This window comes from Dermochelys coriacea, chromosome 10, assembly GCF_009764565.3.
Source record: "Dermochelys coriacea isolate rDerCor1 chromosome 10, rDerCor1.pri.v4, whole genome shotgun sequence".
Classification (NCBI taxonomy): Eukaryota; Metazoa; Chordata; order Testudines; family Dermochelyidae; genus Dermochelys; species Dermochelys coriacea.
In genome coordinates, this window is record NC_050077.1 from 60,490,306 (window position 1) to 60,513,305 (window position 23,000).

Below are 23,000 nucleotides of genomic sequence, written 5' to 3' on the forward strand. Positions count from 1 at the left end.
ATTTTTAATCCCATCTTCCAAAGCACTTGCAACTCCTCCCAGCTTGGTATCATCCCCAAACTTTAAGTGTACTCTGTGTGACGTTATCTAAATCATTGATGAAGATATTGAACAGAACCAGACCCAGAACTGATCCCTGTGGAACCCCACTCGTTATGCCCTTCCAGCATGACAGTGAACCCCTGATAACTACTCTCTGGGAACGGTTTTGCAACCACCTTATTGTAGCTCCATCTAGGTTGCATTTCCCTAGTTTGTTTGAGAAGGTAATGAGACAATATCAAAAGCTTTACTTAAGATATACCATGTTTACTGCTTCCACCTCTATCCACAAGACTTGTTACCCTGTCAATGAGTTGGTTTGACATGATTTGTTCTTGATAAATCCATGCTGACCGTTTATCACTTTATTATCTTTTAGATGTTTGTAAACTGATTGGTTAATTATTTGCTCCATTATCTTTCCAGGTACAGAAGTTAATCTGACTGGTCTGTAATTCTCTAATTCTTATTTCCCTTTTTATAGATGGGCACTATATTTGCCCTTTTCCAGTCTTCTGGAATCCCTGTCTTCCATGATTTCTCAAAGATAATAGTTAATGGCTCAGATATGTCCTCAGTCAGCTCCTTGAGTATTCAAGGATGCATTTCATCAGGCCCTGGTGATTTGAAGACATCTAATTTGTGCAAGTAATTTTTAACTTGTTCTTTTCCTATTTTAGCCTCTTTTGATCCTATCTCATTTTCACGGGCATTCACTGTTAGATGTCCAGTCACCACCAACCTTCTTGGTGAAAGCTGAAACAAAGAAGTCATTAAGCACCTCTGTCATTTCCACATTTTCTGTTGTTTCCTCCCCTCCCCCCTACTGAGTAACGGGCCTACCCTGTCCTTGGTCTTCCTCTTGCTTTTAATGTATTTGTAGAATGTTTTCTTTTTACTCTTTGTCTCTGGTTTGATCTCATTTGTGCCTTGACCTTTCTAATTTTGTTCCTACATATTTGTGGTGTTTGTCAAATTACGAAGTATTTATATATAGTTTCCACTTTTTGTAGGACTTTTATTTTTAGATCATTGAAGAACTCCTGGTTAAGTCAGGATGGTCTCTTTCCATACTTCCTATCTTTCCTATACAGTGGGATAGTTTTCTCTTGTGCCCTTAATGTCTCTTTGAAAAACTGACAACTGTCTTCTATTGTTTGTTTCCTCTTAGACTTGCTTCCCATGGGATCGTACCTACCAACTCCTTGAGTTTGCTAAAGTCTGCCGCCTTGAAATCCATTGTCTTTATTTTGTTCTCCCTCCTACCATTCCTTAGAAGCATGAACTATATCATTCACCTCAACACACCTCAACTGCTAGAAGAGGGCCTCATCCTCCTGATTGAACTAACCTAGTTATCCCTAGCCCGATTCTTGCTTGCATATTTATACCTGTCTCTGGAAATTTCCACTACATGCATCCGAGGAAGTGGGTATTCACCCATGAAAGCTTATGCTCCGATATGGTTTTTGTCTATAAGGTGCCACAGGACTCTTTGCCGCTTTTACAGATCCAGACTAACACAGCTACCCCTCTACTTTATATCATTCATGATTATTTTCACCCAAGCTACCTTCCACTTTCAAATTCTCAACCAGTTCCTCCCTATTTGTCAAAATCAAATCTAGTCGTCTCTGAACTTCTATTTATAAAGAAATAATTGGGAACTGACCCTAGAGATAAATTACTAAAATGTTAAGTGTCCTGTAGGCCACTAAGTCATCTAGGATAAATTATAGCTGGTATTTTATGCTATCCATTTATTGCCACAGGATCCCCTCCTATGGGTGTTCCTTAATAAAAGAAAACTGGTTTCAGTAAGTGAAATCTACCTACTTACTGTTCAAAGTAACACTTAAGGTTTTAAAAATTTAAATTAAGCCATCAAACAGCACAATGATGGTAATGACTTTTAGGCCACTGTCAATTTGGGCTGTGTTTTGAATTAGATAAAAGGATTAGTATTCCGTTATCAATAATGAGTCATCCAGTCCCCCCAGTGTACGTAATCTGTATAGTCAGGTGCACTATGGATAGTTTTGAGGGAGGTTGCAAATTAAATTTTCCAAAGCATTTATCAAAAACATTCTTAGTTTTGTGAAATAATTTAAATTATGTTCCAGTTCAAGATGTAAGAAGCAGCAATTCAGTGTTAAATTCATTGTGTAAAAATGCACATTTTATTAAGAGGACTTTTTAAGTATAGGTAGTAATACTTGTTAAGGTAGATACAGTTGGGTGAGAGTGGGTGGGAAATAGCTATTTTCCAGGCCCAACTTTGTTTCACCAAACTTCTTTAGTAATCGATATTGTAGGGCTCTTTGAGCCAGAGTTGTGGGGCTTTATTAGAGGACTCAGGATCCTGTAAAATGATCTTGGCAATAAATAAACACGCTCCCTTGGTTGGCCTACTAATGTGATCTAGTAACACATTGTCTACCAATAAGACTATCCCAGTTCAGAAATGACATTTGACCAATGGATCTCAAATCCACTGCATTTATTAGTAGTCCATAGAGCTGGTTGATCATATGGTGTTGAATATCTCCTAGTTTTCCAACAGTTAACTTCTGTTAAAAGCTAAAAATATAGCTCTTTATTTTTTTTTTCCTTTTCTATGCTCCATTTCTATATTGCTGAAAAGAGATTAACAGACATTTTCTCTTGGGGCTAATTCTCTTTTTTAATCAATTTAGTGTTTTCTTCCTTAAAATCTTTTCCACTATATATTTTTACTATGTCCTCTTCTCAGTCCCAATCCTTTTGGCTAACTCTTTCCAACCTTTGGAATGAGCATGAGAATGCCTGGGTGAGGTCATCAACCCTACTCTGGTACTTTTATACTGGATAAAAGGGAAAGCGAATGGCATAAAGGGGTCCTAAAAGCCCTCGGTTCAAGCTCCAGGAGGGAGGACTTCCCCACTGTGGAAGATGGCACAGAAGGTTAGTTTTAGAGAACCACCTTAAAAACACTAGCATGAAGGCAGGGCAAAGGTGGGAGGGGAATGTCTGGAGCAGGACTGTGGTTCTAACTACTACAGAAATTCTGGGCAGCGCTGCAGCCTATAGGACAGCCCAGGGAGGCTGCGGGGACCTGAATAGTCTTAGAGGCCTGTCTGTTTACACTGAATGCCCATCCAGCCCCTAAAACAGCCCAGAATTAAAGCTACATTAGCTTTCCCCTTGCCCTGGGCTCAGAGTTCTGTGCTAAACTTCAGCACAGGTCTTCCTCTCCCTCCAAAAGCCAATGAGTTTCACAGGTTGAGCAAGCAAGTGAAATTGTGACTGCCACCCTCCAAATGAGTCATTTGTTTACAGTAATTTTCTACCCCACGCTGAAGGATTGTTATCCATTCCTGTTAAGTGGTTATTTCAAATGAACTCGCTTCTAAAGTCTCCGTGATGCCCGAAGAGTTCTGCTTTGGGAATGCAGCCTGTGAAATGCTTACAGCTCATTTTGGTGTTACACTATGAATTATCTATTATCGTACCCAGTTCCAGATATTACATCATTCACTTTTTCATCAAGAAGTTTTAGGGCAAATGGGAAATTGTTTGTTTAATATCTACTATTTGCAGTGTTGTCGTCGTGTTCGTCCCAGGATATTAGAGAGAGCAGGTGGATGAGGTAATACCTCTTACTAGGCTGATTTTGGTGGGTGAAAGAGACGACGTTTCCTGAAGAAGAGCTGTCTAGCTCAAAAGCTTGTCTCTCTTTCACCCATAGAAGTTAACCCAATAAGAGAGATTAACTCACCAACCTTGTTTCTATAGACATATATGGATTTCAGCTTTATTTGAAAAAGTCTACATTGTAATTTGAAGAAGCTGAAATCCATATACGCAAAATCCTGAGAAACTATGAGTTTTAAAAGGGTATCGGAGTGAACATGATGCTTAAGAAAGGGGTAATTCTGGATGAGGCTACAGGCAAGCATTCATTAGAGGGACTCCTATTAGGCCATATTAAAGCTAAAATGTAGCTGCTCTAAAATAGCAACACAGGAAGAAAATAAAATTTTTGTCTTTGTTCTACGTTACATACATAAAGCTAGGTTTCAGAGTAGCAGCCGTGTTAGTCTGTATTCGCAAAAAGAAAAGGAGTACTTGTGGCACCTTAGAGACTAACAAATTTATTAGAGCATAAGCTTTCGTGAGCTACAGCTCACTTCATCGGATGCATTTTGCATCCGATGAAGTGAGCTGTAGCTCACGAAAGCTTATGCTCTAATAAATTTGTTAGTCTCTAAGGTGCCACAAGTACTCCTTTTCTTTATACATAAAGCTACATTTTAAAATAACATTAAGATTGCAAAGTCCACTATTCATAAGTTAGGAAATACCAGAATTGTTCGCCTTTGCAGCTTTAATTTGGCCCTGTTGTGCATGTGCATATGCATTATAATTGTGTAACTACATGATCACATACTATTTTTATCCCCCCTACTGGATTTTTTGCCTCATTCAGTGCATAGAACAAACGGTGCTCCTTCAGTGAGTACCTATTCAGTATTTTTGTTTTATCCTCACTGTTAATATGTGGTCCCATGCTTTATTTATTGCCTGCTATTCAGACACTACTCTGAAGGTTCTTGTGTTTTTGTGAAGGGGTAAATAACACTTACTTTCTCCACACCATTCATGATTTTATAGACCTATTAATCTCTTTTCTAAACTGAGCAGTGCCAATATTTTCTCTTCTCATATGGAAGCTGTTCCATATCCCTAATCATTTTTGTTGCATTTCTCTGTACTTTTTCTAATTCTAATGTATCCTTTTTGAGAGGGGATGTCCAGAACTGCACACCGTGTTCAAGGTGAGCATGCCATATAGTGGCATTCTGGTATTTACTTTTATTAGCTAACCCTTTCCTAATGGTTCCTGACATTCTGTTCGCTTTTTTTGACTGCCGCTGCACATTGAGCCAATGTTTTCAGACCCTCCAAGATCTTTTTTGTTTGAGTGGTAACAGTTAATTTTAGGACTCATCATTTTGTACATATAGATTGTTTTCCAATGTGTATTACTTCGCATTTATCCACATTGAATTTCATCTGCATTTTGTTGCCTTTGAAACTCTTCACAATCAGCTTTGGACTTGAGTAATTTTGTATCCTCTTCTAACTTTGCCACTTTACTGTTTACCCTGTTTTCCAGATCATTTATGAATATGTTGAACAGCACTGGTCCCAGTACAGATTCTATGGGAACCCTGCTATTTTCCACTTTCCATTGTGAAAACTGACAGTTTATTCCTACTGTTTGTTTTCTATCTTTTAACCAGTTACTGATCCATGAGGGCCTTCCCTCTTATCCCACGACCGCTTACTTTGCATAAGAGCCTTTGGTGAGAGACCTTGTCAAAGGCTTTCTGAATCAAGTATACAATATACAATATATCCACTGGATCACCCTTGTCCATGTGTGTTGACCCTCCCTCACAAAGAATTTTAATAGATTAGTGAGGTTTGATCTTGCTTTATGAAAGCAATGTTGACTCTTCTCCAACATATTATGTACATCTATGTGTCTGATAATTCTGTTTACTATAGATAATTCTTTTACTTTAGTTTCAACCAATTTGCCTGGTACTGAAATTAGGTTTACCAGCCTGTAATTGCCATGATTGAATCTGGAGCCTTTTTAAAAAAACTGTTAGATTTGCTGATTTGAGTAATAGGTTACCTACCACAGTAGTTCTGCAATTTTCTGTTTAGAGTTCCACCAGAACTCTTAGGTGAATACTATCTGGTCCTGATGACTTGTTACTGTTTTTAGTTTATCTATTTGTTCTTGTAATAGAGTGCTTTACAAACACTAATTTTTTTTCTTCACAACACCCCTGTGAGAACTTCTTGTCCCCATTTTACAGATGCGGAACTTAGGCACAGAGATTAAGGTCAAAACATCCACTAATTTTGGATGCCCTGTTTGACATGCATAGGATCTGATTTTTAGAGGTTCTTAGCATTATATAGCCTTTCATATGTTTAAAGCACAGCTCCATTGACTTCAGTTGCAGCTGTGATTGGTCAACACTTCTGCAAATCAGATCTCATGGTTCCATGTCAGGGACCCAGAAAATAAGGAATACACAATTAGTGACCACTAGTGATCACCTGATTTAAGTGACTTGCCTAGCATCACCTAGGAACTCTGTGGCAGAGGTGGGGATAGAATCCAGTTTTCCAGGGCAACAGTCAGCTGCCTTAATTATAAGCCAGTCCTTGCTTTTTCTGAAATCCCCTTCACTCCCCACCTTCCAACTTCTGCAACAAATAAGTCAGTGTCCCACAAACAGCCTCCTTTACTGCAGAACACTCATTTGTTCCTAGAACAGGCCAATCCTGTGTAATGAATGAAGCAGGGGTTCTGTTAGAAACTGTATTGTGTAAGCACAAAGGGGCTGAATTAAGATTACACAGGCAACTTTAATTCTGACATTTCTGAACTTTTGTGCACTAGATTTCACAACCTCCTTAGTGTGCTTTAAAATATAGCTTTCTGTGTGTATGATTTCCCAGGTTTAAAAAAGAAAACTAGAAAACAAATCCCATAGGCGGCATATTGACACCATATGTCCCATCAGCACGGTTAGAATCTCAGGGGTTCCCAAACTTGGTTCGCAGCTTGTTCAGGGTAAGCCCCTGATGGGCCATGAGACACTTTGATTACCTGATCGTCTGCAGGTATGGCCGCTCGCAGCTCCCAGTGGCTGCGGTTCACCGTTGTCGCATCTCATGGCCTGCCAGTGGTTTACCCTGAACAAGCCACAAACCAAGTTTGGGAACCCCTGCTTTAGATCAACCACACAGAACTCTCACTTGAACTAATGGCATAACTGACAAGGATGACAACCTACTACTGTTATGTGGACCAGCACTAGAGGGGAATTGGACACCCTTTTTTGCCAGATGGCTTCACAATGCTTGCTGACAGCATAGGAATGGTGAGACTCAGAAATCCTGGATTCTATTTCCAGGCTCTGAAGGGGAATGTGCTCTAGTGGGCACTGACCCTGGTCCTGTCCTAGTTCCATTCTCACTTAGCCTGTCGTAAGCCTCAAGAGTAGAGATTCTCATCCCAGTTCCAGTCTCTAATCTAGTCTAACACCAAGTTACCCTTCTACCCCAGGATCCAGTCCAGTCCCCCACTCCAGGTCTGTCTCTTACCCCCTTAGCGTTTGAGTCCAGCAGCTTTGTGCTCCATGCTATCTAAACTCAGCTGGGGAGCATTGAGAGCACAGGAGAGAGTCTCTCTCTGCTGTCAGATCTGATGCCTAACCTGGTCTGCAACAGCCCAGAGCTCCGAAGCCCAGAGTTGCAATTGCAGGGTAAACCCCCCTTTCCCACCACTTCTGAAACAGCTGCATTAACCATGCTTGTGGACTCTTCAGGGGTATTAGCTGTGAAGGTCCAGCAAGCTTCAACTGAGCATGGGGGAACTGCATTTCTTTTCCCTAGAGCTTATAACTTGGCCAAATTTGGGTGCATTTTGTGTCAAAAATGCTTTTGCCATCCCTACAAAGGACACCCCCTACTTCGTTTAAGCCCCTGCTCAAAGCAGGGGAATGCTAGAGCTTTTTAAAGAAAAGGTCATCAGAATTTTAGAATGGGCAAAGCACTTTTTTTTTTTTTTTAACCTCACTCTCAGGAATGACTAAACTTTTAACTGAAACTTTAAAAAAGCCTGGGGCAGTTATAGCATGGAAAACTTAAGCCCAAACAGTTAATTTAGCAAGTTAAAAGCATCTGAAACAGGGTCTTATGGGAAGCGTCAGGCAATCTTAATAGGAGATGCTATCAATCCCACCTATAATAAGTTCTTACACGGCCGTCATCGCTGTAATGAGTGCCTCCCCGTAATTCATTAAACAGTGTGACTAACATCTGTGACATTGTTTGTTTATTCTCACCCTAGGGGGAGAATTGTGTGTGCAGTGTGGCTTGGTAGGGTTCTTAATTTTTTTGTTTTTTTTAAATGTACACACTGCTATATGTTTAGTTAGAGAAGGCAAAGTTGAAGTGTTCCTTGTTCTTGGAACAAGTCCTCTGGGGGTTTGTTCTACAGTCCTTGATCAGCCCACAGTCAGCTGCAAGGACTTGGACAGGCACCCAGTCAGTTATGTGTTCTTACAGTACTCAAAAAAAAAAAAAAAAAAATTATGAAAGGTGGGCCTTGATGATGAAAGAAGCTTTTCTAGCTTATGCCTAATCAAAGATTTGGCACTATTTTCATAGAAGGCCCAATTCTGGATTAATTCCTCTATTGTATATCGACTTGCTTTAAGACCTGGTGGCCTAGCTCTTTGCACAATAGCTTATTTGGGACATCTGCATGTCAAAGTAGGGGAACTTGAATTCCTGAAGACTAAACTGTTCACATTGCTAACTACTGACCCGTACTATGTTTGTATTGTGCATAAGTGTGCTCAAGTAATATCTGGCTTCTGTCCCTCTCTAACCCTTATGAAAATAAGGTGATTTACAAACCTTCCACAGTAAACAAGATCTTAATGAGGTTGTTTGGATAGTAAACTTGTAAGCACAAGTACTCAAAGTAACAATCATTAAATGGAATAACAAATAAGAATGTTGGGAAGAAATTACTGTGGACTAAAATGTAGGTTCTATATAAAAGATATCTATATATAAGTGCAGAAACAGATGTTGGTTTTGCTCTGGTCTATATGGAGCACTGGTGCACTTAAAGTACCTTCATAAGTAGAAATTAGTGAAGATAATTTGAGTCATCTCTAACTGCTGCCTGTTAGATGGTAAAATTGCTGAAGCATGTTTTTATGCCGACGCCTTGCTCTTGAAGCAACTATCAAGGATGTGGTTCATCTAGCAACATCTTTTGTTTAAGAACCTTCCATCTGACTGTAGATGTTTCAGCTAGTATAAATGTTAATAGGATCTTGCATCTGCCTAGCTGTCACTTGTATCAGTCAATTTACACACACGAGATAATTAAATAGAAATGCCTAACATTGACCTGACTCTCCACTAAAAATGCAATAGGGTTCTGGTGCCTGGACCTCATGATATTATACCTAGCACAGGCAGCTTGTAATCCTGCATTTATTGCAAACTCTGGAGTCCTCTTTAAAAGTGTACTAAGTTTGATGCTAATTTGAGTTAATGCAGTCAGTTATTCATGTGTATGCAATGTTTCTGCACGTTAGTTTTGGCAGTCCTTCAACTGCTATCCCACACTGCTTTGCAAGCATCCATTATTTATTTGTCTGTGTGCCCTCTGCTGCTCTGGGGTCAAGCTGACTGGATGGTCCTCTCTTCTGTTTAAAAACTGGCACAGTACTAACGTTGGACCATTTGCTCTTGGATTCCAATATATTGGCATTACAGCAATATTCCAGCAGCCTTTACAATGTGCCTCAAGCAGCCATTTAGAGCCATGCTGAGAACCTAGATCTCATCACTGTCTGGGAAGAAGCACCAGTGCAACAAGCTCTTGGGATCAGCCACTGCAATAAAGATATGTTTGTGGACATTGCTATTCAGATGTCTTGAAGGGGTCACACATGGGATGCCGAGCAATGCCAGATAAAGAGAAAACAGTTTGGGAGAACTTGCATTAAAACCAGGGATGCCAGGATGGAAATAGAACCTGTCCATTTTTTGAGGATCTGGACAGGATATTACGCAATTACACTACTCCTGAGTCTACAGCACTCCTGAGGAAGAACAGCAAGAGTCATCGGAGAGGAACATGAGAGGGACCGTGATGAGTTCTACCTAGAAAGCTAGAATCTGTTTGGGCCTCAGGAGCCTGATGGCAGCTGGGAAGCAATCCTGATTCCCAGCCAGAAGCCCGGCTTGGGGACTCAGAGGGCAGATCCTATACCGGGAATCTCAGCTTGTAAATATCTATCTTTAAAAACCTTTATAAATACTGCTGTGCCAACTCCTGGTCCATGAGTAATGGTCCAATGGTAAATGGCTTTAACCATTTTTGCCAGATGTACGCTAGGAGCCTTTCTGAGTCTCCAGCTTCTTGTTCCCTGCCTCTTGCAGCCCATATTTTTCCCCCTTCCTTTATTCAGCACCCCATACATGATTTGAAAATGGCAGATGAACCACCTTGATAGTCTGCTTCTTTCTTGTGCTGAAGATACAATCATAAACTGTTTACAAGCCCAGGCCATGAAGGCACATTCCCATTCACCCATTTTCATTTTCCATTTTTTCCGCCCCGCATTTGTCCTTCCTGGTCAATTCCGCTAACAAAACTCCAACCATTTCCCTGCTCAAAATGGTAGCATGGTACAGCCACAGCCTCTATTCTACCTTCCCTCGTGCAACATATTCAAATAATGAAAACATTCAGTTGTGTGAAATTCAGCAGATTGAGATGAGGGAAAAAAAAGTTTGGTTAGTATTCTCAGTTTGTGAGGTAGACATGAGCATTACCCTTAGAACCCTTACAGGCATGCATGTCTGCACTAGAGAGCTTACAGCAGCACAGCTGTACTCATGCAGCTGTGCTGCTGTAAGATCTCCTGTGTAGCTGCTCTGTGCCAACAGGAGACAGCTCTCCTATTGATTTAATCCACCCCCAACAAGTGTCAGTAGATACATTGGCAGGAGAAGCTCTCTTGCCAACATATTGCTGTCCACACTAGCGCTTGGTGCAAAACCTAATCTTTTCTTATTTTTCTGTACTTTCCGTATGTCTGCTGGGGAAATACATAGCCTCAGTATGCTTTCTACACTGCACTTCCATGGTTAGAACTTTTGTCATTTCAGGGGTGTGGGAACCCATCCCCCAAAATGACAAAAGTTTTAACAAGGGGGTGTTTTGTTAGGAGAGCTCTCTCCTGGCAACGAAGAGCAGCTACGCTGCATGCCTTACAGTGGCAAGGCTTTAGCAGCACAGCGTAGACGTAGCCTAAGACTGAGAATTTTCTTTTTGTCTAGGAATTCTGTGGGATAGCTGTGCGGTCACGACCCCCAGCAAATCTTGCAACTTTCTTCCACTCCTGCTGTGCTTCCAGGGGACCATCTTCCAGGGACCAAACAATTTCACAGCATATCTCAGTAGTCTGCTGTTTGCCTTTTTGAATAGGGCCATTCTCTGTCTCTTAGTCACTCTCCTCAATGTAACATCACTTAGGCCTTGTCTACACTATGAAATTAGGTTGAATTTATAGAAGTCGGTTTTGTAGAAAGCGTTTTTATACAGTCAATTGTGTGTCCCCACACAAATGCTCTAAGTGCATGTAGTTGGCGGAGTGTGTCCACAGTACCGAGGCAACCGTCAACTTCCGGAGCGTTGCACTGTGGGTAACTATCCCGCAGTCTCCGCCGCCCATTTGAATTTTGGGTAGAAATCCCACTGCCTGATGGGGCTAAAACGTTGTTGTGGGTGCTTCTGGGTACATATCATCAGGCCCTCCTTCCCTTCCTCCTTCTGTGAAAGCAATGGCAGACAATCATTTCATGCCTTTTTTTTTTTCCTGGGTTAGCTGTGCAGACACCATACCATGGCAAGCATGAAGCCTGCTCAGCTCGCCGTCACCGTATGTCTCCTGGATGCTGGCAGACGCGCTACTGCGTTGCTACACAGCAGCAGCTTATTGCCTTTTGGCAACAGACGGTGCAGCATGACTGGTAGCCATCATCGACGTAGTCCAGGGTGCTCTTTTAACCGACCTTGATGAGGTCGGGATGCCTGGGCAAACATAGGAGTGACTCTGTCAGGTCATTTCCCTTTTTAAGTTTCGTCTCATGGCAATTCAGTCCTACCTGCAGTGCACTGTCTTTTAATCAGCAGCCAGCAGTCATACTGTACCGTCTTCTGCCGAGCACCCAGGAGATGACGATGGCTAGCAGTTGTACTGCACAGTCTGCTGCCAGCAAGATGCATAAAGATAGATGAAGTGGCTCAAAACAAGAAATAGACCAGATTTGTTTTGTATTCATTTTCTCCTCCCTCCATCCGTGAAATCAACGGCCTGCTAAACCCAGTTTTGAGTTCTATCCTTGAGCGGGCCATTCTGTTTCTCGCAAAGCCACCCCTTTGTTGATTTTAATTCCCTGTAAGCCAACCCTGTAAGCCATGTTGTCAGTCTCCCTCCATCAGAGCAACAGCAAACGATCATTTTGCACCCTTTTCCCTGGATTGCCCGAGCAGGAGCAGACGCCATAGCACAGCAAGCATGGAGCCTGTTCAGCTCACCGCAGCAGTTATGACCATTGTAAACACCTTGTGCATTATTGTGCAGTGTATGCAGAACCAGCATCTGAAAAACCAGGCAAGGAGGTGATGGCAGCATGGTGATGAGGACATGAACACACTTTTCTCTAAAACTGCGTTCCCTCGCAATTTGGAGATCATGGTGTTAATGGGGCAGGCTCATTGCCGTGGAACACCGATTCTGGGTCCGGGAAACAAGCACAGAGTGGTGGGATCGCATAGTGTTGCAGGTCTGGGATGATTCCCAGTGGCTGCAAAACTTTCGCATGCATAAGGGCACTTTCATGGAATTTTGACTTGCTTTCCCCTGCCCTGAAGCGCAAGAATACCAAGATGAGAGCAGCCCTCACAGTTCACAAGCGAGTGGCAATAGCCCTGTGGAAGCTTGCAATGCCAGACAGCTCCCGGTCAGTCAGGAATCAATTTGGAGTGGGCAAATCTACTGTGGGGGTTGCTGTGATGCAAGTAGCCAATGCAATCATTGAGCTGCTGCTATCAAAGGTAGTGACTCTGGGAAATGTGGAAGTCATACTAGATGGCTTTGTTGCAATGGGATTCCCTAACTGTGGTGGGCCTATAGACGGAACGCATATCCCTATCTTGGGACCGGACCACCAAGGCAGCCAGTACATAAGCCGCAAGGGGTACTTTTCAATGGTGCTGCAAGCACTGATGGATTCACAAGGGACGTTTCATCAACATCAACGTGGGATGGCCGGGAAAGGTTCATGACACTTGCATCCTCAGCAACTCTGGTCTGTTTAAACGGCTGCAGGAAGGGATTTACTTCCCAGACCAGAAAATAACTGTTAAGTATGTTGAAATGCCTGTAGTTATCCTTGGGGACCCAGCCTACCTCTTAATGCCTTGGCTCATGAAGCCATACACAGGCACCCAGAGAGTAGTACGGAGCTGTTCAACTATAGGCTGAGCAAGTGCAGAATGGTGGTAGTGTGCATTTGGACCATTAAAGGGTCGCTGGTGCAGTTTACTGACTCGTTCAGACCTCAGCGAAACCAATATTCCCATTATTATTGCTGCTTGCTGTGTGCTCCACAATCTCTGAGAGTAAGGGGGAGACGTTTTTATGGCGGAGTGGGCGGTTGATGCAGATTGCCTGACCACTGAATGTGCGCAGCCATACAGCAGGGCAGTTAGAAGAGTACAGCAGGAAGCACTGCGCATCAGAGAAGCTTTGAAAACCATTTTCGTGATTGGCCAGGGTACTGAGTGACACTTTCGTTTTGTTTCTCCTTGATGAAAACCCGCTCCCTTGGTTGCCTCTAAATTCCCTGTAAACCACCCGCCCTCCCTCCTTCGATCACAACTTGCTTGCAAAGGAAATAAAGTCACTATATTTAAAACATGTATTCTTTATTAATTGATTATAAAAATAGGTAGATAAGTCACAAGGTAGCCCGGGTGGGGTGTGAGAGGAGGGTAGGAGGGAAGGAAAAGGCCACTTTAAAACTTGTTGAATGCCAGCCTTCCGTTGCTTGGGCTGTCCACTGGGGTGGAGTAGTTGGGTGCCCAGAGCCTCCCACCCCGCGTTCTTGGGCGTCTGGGTGAGGAGGCTATGGAACTTGGGGAGGAGGGAGGGCGGTTAAGCAGGGGCTGCAGTGGCAGTCTGTGATCCTGCAGCCATTCATGAACTTCCGCCAGATGGCAAAGCATGTCCGTTTGATCCCGCAGTAGCCCCAGCGTTGCCTCATGCCTCCTCTGATCTTCCTGCCGCCACCTCTCCTCACGTTCATCAGCCACTGTCCTGTACTCTGATATTGTGTCCCTCCACACAGCTCTGTCAGTGCCGGACGACTGCATGAGCTCAGAGAACACATCAGCGCGTGTGCGTTTTTTTTCGCTGCCTTATCTGAGAGAGCCTATGGGACAAAGGAGGGAGGCTTGAAACATTTGCAGCTGCTGGAGGAAAAAAGAGGTGAAGTATTTAAAAAGATACATTTTACAGAACAATGACTATACTCTTTCATGGTGAACAACATTATTCATATTACATAGACCATGTGATTTTGGTACAAGGTCGCATTTTGCATCTTATATTGAGTGCCTGTGGCTTTGGTTTTAGAGATCACACGCAGGGCCGGGCAACAGAGTTCGGCTTGCAGGCGTCCATGGTAAGCCATAGTCTTTCGGCTTCTGCAACCTTCATAACATCAGCCCCCTCCTTTCCCATACCAAGCAAAGCCCGTTGAGTTGGCCACTTAGTGCTACAGTTTTCCTGTTAACGTGCAGCAGCAGAAACCAAACTAATCCCCTCCACCCATCCGATTCTCTGGGATGATCGCTTTTCCCCTCCCCCCACCACCTGGCTGGTATCAGGGAAGATCCCTGCTAGACAAACGCAAACAGCTCAGCGCCAATGCCTCCCCGCTGCGTGGCTAACTGCAGGGAGGATTTCTTTTCAGCCTACAGGCAAACAACCCAATAGGAACGGGCATCTCTGAATCAATGTCCCCTGAATTAAATTCCCCTATTTCAACCGGGTTACCATGAACGATATCACTCTCCTGAGGATAACACAGAGAGATAAAGAACGGATGTTGCTTGAATGCCAGCAAACACCGGGACCATACGCTGCCAGCCTTTGTCATGCAATGATACCAGATTACTTACTACTAGTATGGCATGGTAAAGTGTTCTACCATGGAGGACGGAATAAGGCTGCTCTCCCCAGAAACCTTCTGCAAAGGCTTTTAGAGTACCTCCAGGATAGCTTCATGGAGATGTCCCTGGAGGATTTCCACTCCATCCCCAGACACGTTAACAGACTTTTCCCAGTAGCAGTACTGGCCACGAATGCATCCCAAGTCCTCAGGGCTACTTAATCATTTAAAAAAAATTGCTTTTATAACATGTATTGTATTTAATAAAGTACATTCACCAGAGGTCTCTTATCCGGCTTTGTTGGGTTGGGAGGGTATTTCAGGTTTCAGAGTAGCAGCCGTGTTAGTCTGTATTCGCAAAAAGAAAAGGAGTACTTGTGGCACCTTAGAGACTAACAAATTTATTAGAGCATAAGCTTTCGTGAGCTACAGCTCACTTCATCGGATGCATCAGTCAGGGTGATAAAAAGATCCTGGCTGTCGGGGAGAACGCTGTACTGTGTGCTCTCCCCAAGCTTGTTGTCCTCCTCCTCATCTTCCCCATCTGCAAAATCCTCAGCGATGGTAGAGAGTACCGCATCATCGGAGTCCACGGATGGGGTGGGGTAGTGGTGGCGTCGTGTGCGTTCCCCCCGCCCCCCGAATTGCATGCAGCTCAGCATAGAAGTGACATGTCTGGGCCTCTGTTTGATTCTTTGGTTTTCTGGTACGCTTGTTTGAGCTCCTTAAGTTTCACATGACACTGTGTTGCGTCCCTAATGTAGCCTCTGTCCCTCATGGCCTGAGATTTTTAGAAATGTTTTGGCATTTCGTCTTTTGGAATGTAGTTCTGATAGCACGGATTCTTCTCCCCATACAGCGATCAGATCCAGTACCTCCTGTTTGGTCCATGCTGGAGCTCTTTTTCGATTCTGAGACTGCATGGCCACCTGAGCTGGTGAGCTTGGCTGGCCAAACAGGAAATGAGATTCAAAAGTTCCCGGGGCTTTTCCTGTACACCTGGCCAGTGCATCCAAGTTCAGAGTGCTGCCCAGAGCGGTCACAATGGTGCACTGTGGGATAGCTCCCGGAGGCCAATACCTTCGAATTGCATCCACACTAACCCTAATTCGAAACAGCAGTGTAGATTTCAGCGCTAATCCCCTCGTTGGGGAGGAGTACAGAAATCGGTTTTAAGAGCCCTTTATGTCGAAAAAATGGCTTCGTTGTGTGGATGGGTGCAGGGTTAATTCGAATTTAACGCTGCTAAATCCGACAAACTCGTAGTGTAGACCAGGCCTGAGAGTCAGGACAGTATAAAGGCTGTTTAGAGAGGTTTAATATCAGGCTCATCTCCAGATGCCTCCCTTTAACCCCTCTGGCACCATACAAGCATCTCCAAGCCATAGCTTGGACTGCAAAGCCAAACTGGGAAAATAATTCCCAGTTAGCACAACCTCTAAGGCACAACGGAAAACGCCTACAGCATATATTGGACATGCAAAAATCCCTATTTACCCTCTGTGCACATGCCACTTAACATTTCTGATTCCCTCTTCCCTCTCTCTCTTTCCCTCCAGCCTGCTAGACTGGGGAGAGTCTTGGGGAGGGAAAAACTGAAGAAAGTGTTCCAAAACTGTTATCATAGTCTCTCTGGAATATGAACGATAACTGAGTGCCTGGCTATCCTGAGAGGAAAAACTGAGAATATGGAATGAAATATGTGCCAGTATCATTTGTAGACTCCCCTAAAACAATTGTAAAGAGAACTGGAGGTTGTATTTGAGGTCAGAGAGAGAGAAAAAGACAGTGTTGCAGTGGTCAGGCACACTGGCCTCTGCATGTTCCTGTTTTTTCTCTACAATCTTGGAGGCAATACAGAAGCAGAGTGCTGTGCTGCAGTGCATGCTGCTATCAAATGTATAAGAATGGCTCTACTGGGTCAGACCAAAGGTCCATCCAGCCCAGTATCGTGTCTACCAACAGTGGCCAATGCCAGGTGCTCCAGAGGGAATGAACCTAACAGGTAATGCTTTAGTGATCTCTCTCCTGCCAACCATCTCCACCCTCTGACAAACAGAGGCTAGGGACACCATTTCTTATCCATCCTGGCTAATAGCCATTAATGGACTTAACCTCCATGAATTTATCCAGTTCTCTTTTTTTAAACCCTGTTATCGTCCTAGCCTTCACAACCTCTTCAGGCAAGGAGTTCCACAGGTTGACTGTGCGCTGAGTGAAGAAGAACTTCCTTTTATTTGTTTTAAACCTGCTACCCATTCATCTCATTTGGTGGCTCCTAGTTCTTATATTATGGGAACAAGTAAATAACTTTCTCCACACCACTCATGATTTTATATACCTCTATCATATCCCCCCCTTAGTCTCCTCTTTTCCAAGCTGAAAAGTCCTAGCCTCTTTAATCTCTCTTCATATGGGACCCGTTCCAAACCCCTAATCATTTTAGTTGCCCTTTTCTGAACCTTTTCTAATGCCAGTATATCTTTTTTTGAAATGAGGGGACCACATCTGTATGCAGATTGCATATAGACAATCCAGTGTCTACAACCAGGACCTTGCCATGTTCCGCAGTCCCTGTACAATGTACAGTATTGGGAACGTCATCACATGTTTCCCACTGTACCACTGCTGCCGTGTTCGCAGATGCCATTCCCTCCCCAACCCAAGCTCAAGCCAGCAAGAAAAATTGCACCTGGAAGCCCAGCTCCTCTGAGCAATCTAATGTTCCTGATAACTTTGAGCCCTGACGCTCAATACTAGAAAGCGACAGAACAAGGAACAGAGGCAAGACATGTATTCACCTGTGAATTGGAGCCCCACATTGTGTGCTGCACTTCACTGTACTGTAAAGCTGTATTTCATTATTGTTTCAATTTAAGTTTGTCTAGTTTTTATATAATTGTTTAATAACATTTTAAAATTTATTCATAGAGAATCTGCAGGGCGTGGTACATGGAAAAACAACCCATAAAAGAAATTGCAATGCTCACAGTCCATTTCCTCCAACTCCCTCCTTCCCTGATAACAGCTGATGTACAACTGCACCTATTCATGCCTGAGCCTCAGAGTGAGAGCAGTAGCATCCCTGACAGTATTGCCTTGACTGTTTCCATCTTCTAGTGCAGGGGTTCTCAACCTTTTTCTTTCTGAGGACCCCCCCAACATGCTATAAAAACTCCACTGTCCTCCTGCGCCACAACTACTGGTTTTCTGCATATAAAAGCCAGGGCCAGCATTAGGGGGTAGCAAGCAGGGTAGTTGCCTGGGGCCCTGTGCCACTGGGGCCACCATGAAGCTACATTGGTCAGGCTTTGGCTTCAGTTCCAGGTGGCAGGGCTCAGGGCCCCAGGCTTCAGCCCCATTTGTTGTGGCTTTGACTTTCTGCCCTTGGCCCCAGGAAGTCTAATGCTGGTCATGCTTGGAGCACCCCCTGAAACCTTCTCATGGCCCCCAGTGGGCCCTGAACCACTGTTTTAGTGAACATCCTGCTAACTGCCCAAACAGTTGAACTAATCTCTTCACTACAGCTTCCCATGCAGTGTTAAGACTTTCTTGCTTACTCTCACAAATAAACAAAATAAAACATGCAATTATTAACTTAGGCAAGTTTTCTTTCTGCAGCTCCCAACCTACTAAACAGCACTTCCTTCCTTTCAGATGGCTAAAAGCATGCTCCACTGTCATTCTGCAACTACTGAGGTGATAGTTCTAGTTCCTTTCTTCTGTTCAAGTGGCCTATGAATGGCTTGATTAGTCAGGAAAACAGAGGATAAGCTAGGTCTCTGGGATAAGTCTCCACACAATTAATGTCTATAGTGATCCTAAAGGCAAAGTTTCCTTTATTCATTACGGTAAACAAAACCGAGTTCTGAAAGATCCTAGCATTGTGGACTTTTCCAGTCCACCCTGGATTTGTGTGTGAACCTGTCACTGTGGTCAACCAGGCCTTGGAGCATCATGGAGAAATACTGCTTACTCCAAGTTCTAGTGTGGGGGGGCAAATGATAGGTACACAGGTACCATCAGTTTCCCCGGTATAACTTGGGAAACCCCACATGGACAAGCCATTTGTTTTCTGAGCATTACAAAGCTTTATAACCCAGTGCAACAGTTCCTTATGCAAGGTATTACATGCCTGCATGACAGAGGCCCAAAAAGTCAACCTCCCTATGCCAAATTGGTTGGCTATACTGGTAACATTCAGGCCTGCTTTCAGATAGTAATGGTGAACCTCTTGTCCAGGGATACGGGGCACCACATGTGGTACATTATAGCCGCAGCTCTGGGGCTAGTTCAGCGCATCTCACAGAAGCTTGTCTTCACAATCCTGAAATTCTCTCACCACTGCTGATCATCACAAGTCTGCAGAACGACCCTTTCCCACCAATTGATGGTTATTTCTTGGGTCCAGAAATGGCACTGTATGATGTGAAGCTACAGCAGGAAAACTTGTGTAGTAGCAGTTGTTTGGAGTCATCCTTGTGCTGCTTCCTCTGTCTGCTGTACCACTAATATGGCAGCAGCAGTGAAGTCCAAAACAGAAGTCACCTGCCTCTAAGAGCTCAAATGAAGCCCAGACTGTATTCTCAGTTGTCGGCACAGCAGTGCAGAGTACTGTTGGGTCCAGGCTGGCACACAGCAATTTTAAAAATGGCGCTAGCTTACCCAGAAAGAGAGGATGCATGGGATGGAGAGCGCAATCAGGGTTTTTGGTTTTTGGTTTTTTTTTTTTTTTATTTGAGCCCATGTCCCAGAATACCACCGGCTTCTACCTAACTTCTGCTATTCAACCTACAGCGTGCAATGAGAAAAATTCCAGAATGCATCAAGCTCAGCTGTGAAGCAAAGGACCATGGGTTACCTCCCAAGAACACCACACGCTCACTATGTGACAAACTCCTGACGTACAGAATGATGCAAATTGAAAGAGGGGACAGCCATCACATGTGCATGCTATTAATATGGCTTACATATTGCATATCAACTAATGTGTGTCAACTCAGCGTGAACTAACCCTTGCTTGTAGACAAGATCTTAGTGCATGGCAAGCCAGTGTGTGAATCTACAGCGCAATAGTCTGCTGCACACCAAGTCAAAGTATAAGCCCTATTACCATGCACTTGAAGTTCTATAGTGCACTTTGACAAACTAAATAGCAGTATATCAGAGAATGCTATAGAACTTGGAGCATAGTAGCAGGGTCCATTTGTCCAGTTAGTGCATGGCAAGCTATTGCTCTATAAATTTACGTCCTGGCTTGCAGCCTATTAAATATCCCTGTAGACAAGCCCTCAATGGGCCTGTGTGGCAAGATACAGTAAATACAATTTCTAGAATCCAATATTTTGGAAATAGATATTTGTAATGTTTCTTTCTAGTTTTAATAAATACTGACAAGCACTGTATATTACTTAACAGAGCAAGTGTTCAAGATTCCTTTCATGTCTCACATTAAAGGATTGTTTTTAGGCTTGGTATTGCTATCTATGAAGAACCAACCAAAGTAAATACTTTTCAAGTACATGCGACAGTATAGGTAAAATTGACTTGAAATCATTCCTATTAGATATTAAATATATTACTGAATAAAAACTTTGATACATATGGAATTAATATTTTTAGAGTATTGTCATTCTATTTTGGCTTTTATATTTTCATGAGAATTGTTTTGTGAATTATGTAAAAACCTTTTTGAAATTTGTATAAATCAAATTTTTGCTATCCTAATTTACCACTACCATTTCTCAATGGTGTATATTATCATTTTATTGAACAAATTGCAATAGCAGAACTTTCTTGATTAAAGTATAAATCAAACTAATAATTCTTTGCAGTATGAAATGGAAACTATCTGGGGCCACTTTGGTGGCTCATGAAAAGTTGTTCATTCTTGTCAGACTTACAAGGAACATTGATGTCTGGGTGTTTTTAGTAAAAAGAATGTTGGTTTAAAAGGGATCCATTGAGCTCTTATTTTCTTAAGTGGCAATAGTCCAGATCCATGTTTGTTTTTGTTTTGGCTTTTTTTCTGTTTTCTGTTGATACCTTATGTTCCGCCAATAAAAACTATACACTTTCTCATCTCCCATACAGCCGAGACTTGTATATGAAGCCTAGGTTAATGTGCAGCTGGTCAAATATTTATGCAGGAAAAACTAAGTATGTTGAGTTTCTGCTTTTTGTGGTACAAGCACAGAAATGTTTATTTTAATAAGGAAAGCTGGTTGAGAAAATCCCTTACTTGAACGCTTTGGTCTTGTACAAGAGCTTCTTAGAAAGTTACTTTGAACAATGTAGTAACTAACCAATGTGCGGATGTTGGGTGTTTTTTTGTTGTTTTTGTTTTTTTTAATGATGTGATAAACTGGAGCACTTTGAGAACAATCCTAGGATGTTCAGCTAGACAAACCAACCCCAGTTAAATTTAAGAACAGTTTTTTTTGCACTTCATGATGGTAAATGAAGACATATCCAGAAGCCTCACTGTTAACTTGGACTTCAGACTTCAAGTATTCTAACAGATGAGAATGAATATACTTTACATGTTTAATTGTATTGGGTTTCAGGATGATTAGCTTATTTTCTTCCAACAGCTTTTCTCATTAAGACTCACTTTGTCACTGTATTAGAGCCCTTTAAGGGTTGTGTCTGAAAATGTTGATCAGCTGTCTTGCGTCCTCATGTGCTTTTAACTCTGGTATTGGTAAAATTTAAAAAATTGATGTATTTTATGTTGATTTATACCAGGGGTTCTTAAACTGGGGATCAGGAACCTCACAGGAGGTCACAAGGTTCTTACTTGGGGGGGTCGCAAGCTGTCAGCCTCCACCCGAAACCCCGCTTTGCCTCCAGCATTTATAATGGTGTTAAATATATAAAAATGTTGTTTTTAAAAGATATTTTTAATTTATAAGAAGGGGTCGCACTCAGAGGCTTTCTATGTGAAAGGAGTCACCAGTACAAAAGTTTGAGAACCACTCATTTATACGCTTTTGGGTTGGCAAGCAGAAACTTTGAGTTTCTCTATTTGTCAAGAAATTAGTTCTTGCATTCAAGCATCTACTTTCCCTGCCTCTTCTGAAAGTGGGTCCAAGCTCTCATGAAACTGATATCTAAACAAACAGTTTAAAATCTTCTGCCAGTGTATTATGTTAGCAAATGTGATTTCTGGATTTCAGCGCTATTTTGGCATTTATTCTCTGAAGCCAGTGGCAGTCAGACTTGTTTATAAGAAGATGTGTTGCTAAAGAACACCCCTGCTACCTGATCCATGTATTAGTATGGACTCCTCTTGACCTCCAAACTACTAGTATCAGTAAAGAATTTTAATCTCTGGCTGGAAGAAAGCACTGCTAAAAGGTTGATTATCAAGGTTGGCGTGCCTAAAATAGCAGGAGAGTGAATACCAGAACGAAGTGGATAGCAATAAGCCATGCTGAAGAAAGACACTATCAATAAGAGAGTTCTGTTTTTTAAAGTGTAAAGTAGAGTTGTTTCATTTTGAGGATTGCCAAGAACTTGACAAATATTAAAACTTCTCGCGTTTCTGAGATAAGCATTTAACCCCTTTTTTTAAAAATCAATTTATAGGCAAAAGTGATAGCTATATTTTTTCCAGTAGCTCGTGGGTGTTACGATGTAAAAAGTAGCAGTGTTGCTTCCAGTTGGGAATGCAAGGAAGCTTCAGAGAGGAAAGCTGTTGCAGCATTTTTCTCCCATACAATTCCTCCCATACAAATTTGTGAACTAGGAAATGCTTTGACCTAAAAAATGATACACATTCAGTAATTTGAGGCTTTTGAAATCACGGGTCTCCCAGTTTGTAATACATTATTCTTTTAAGCTGGGCCCCCAAGAACTAGTCATAAATTCTGTTTGTAGGAGAACACCAAGATTTTTTGTAATACTAATGAGTAGCATCATAAGCTAACTTACTGTGTTCAGCAAAATTAAATGTTTCCTCTGTCAAGAGGTCCCCAATCTAAAAACAAAATTGACAAACAGATCTGAAGAAGGAAGGTGTTAGGATTATTGATAGGGGAGGGAGCAATTGTTTGAAGAGGTTTTAGAGGCAGAGATGTTTTATGAGAGCATGAAGAGTGGTGTAACCACGACAC

General features: G+C 42.5%; 1 protein-coding gene and 1 long non-coding RNA gene across 6 annotated transcripts in view; both read left to right on the plus strand.

Annotated features, from left to right (window-relative positions):
* NEDD4 (NEDD4 E3 ubiquitin protein ligase) overlaps positions 1-23,000 on the plus strand; it is a 126,775-nt gene that overhangs the window by 57,062 nt on the left and 46,713 nt on the right. The gene's annotated exons all lie outside the window — the stretch shown is intronic.
* Positions 228-3,759, plus strand: LOC122456168. The gene is made up of 3 exons (XR_006274867.1): positions 228-355; positions 2,983-2,985; positions 3,476-3,759. It is a non-coding gene; the product is annotated as an uncharacterized LOC122456168 (long non-coding RNA).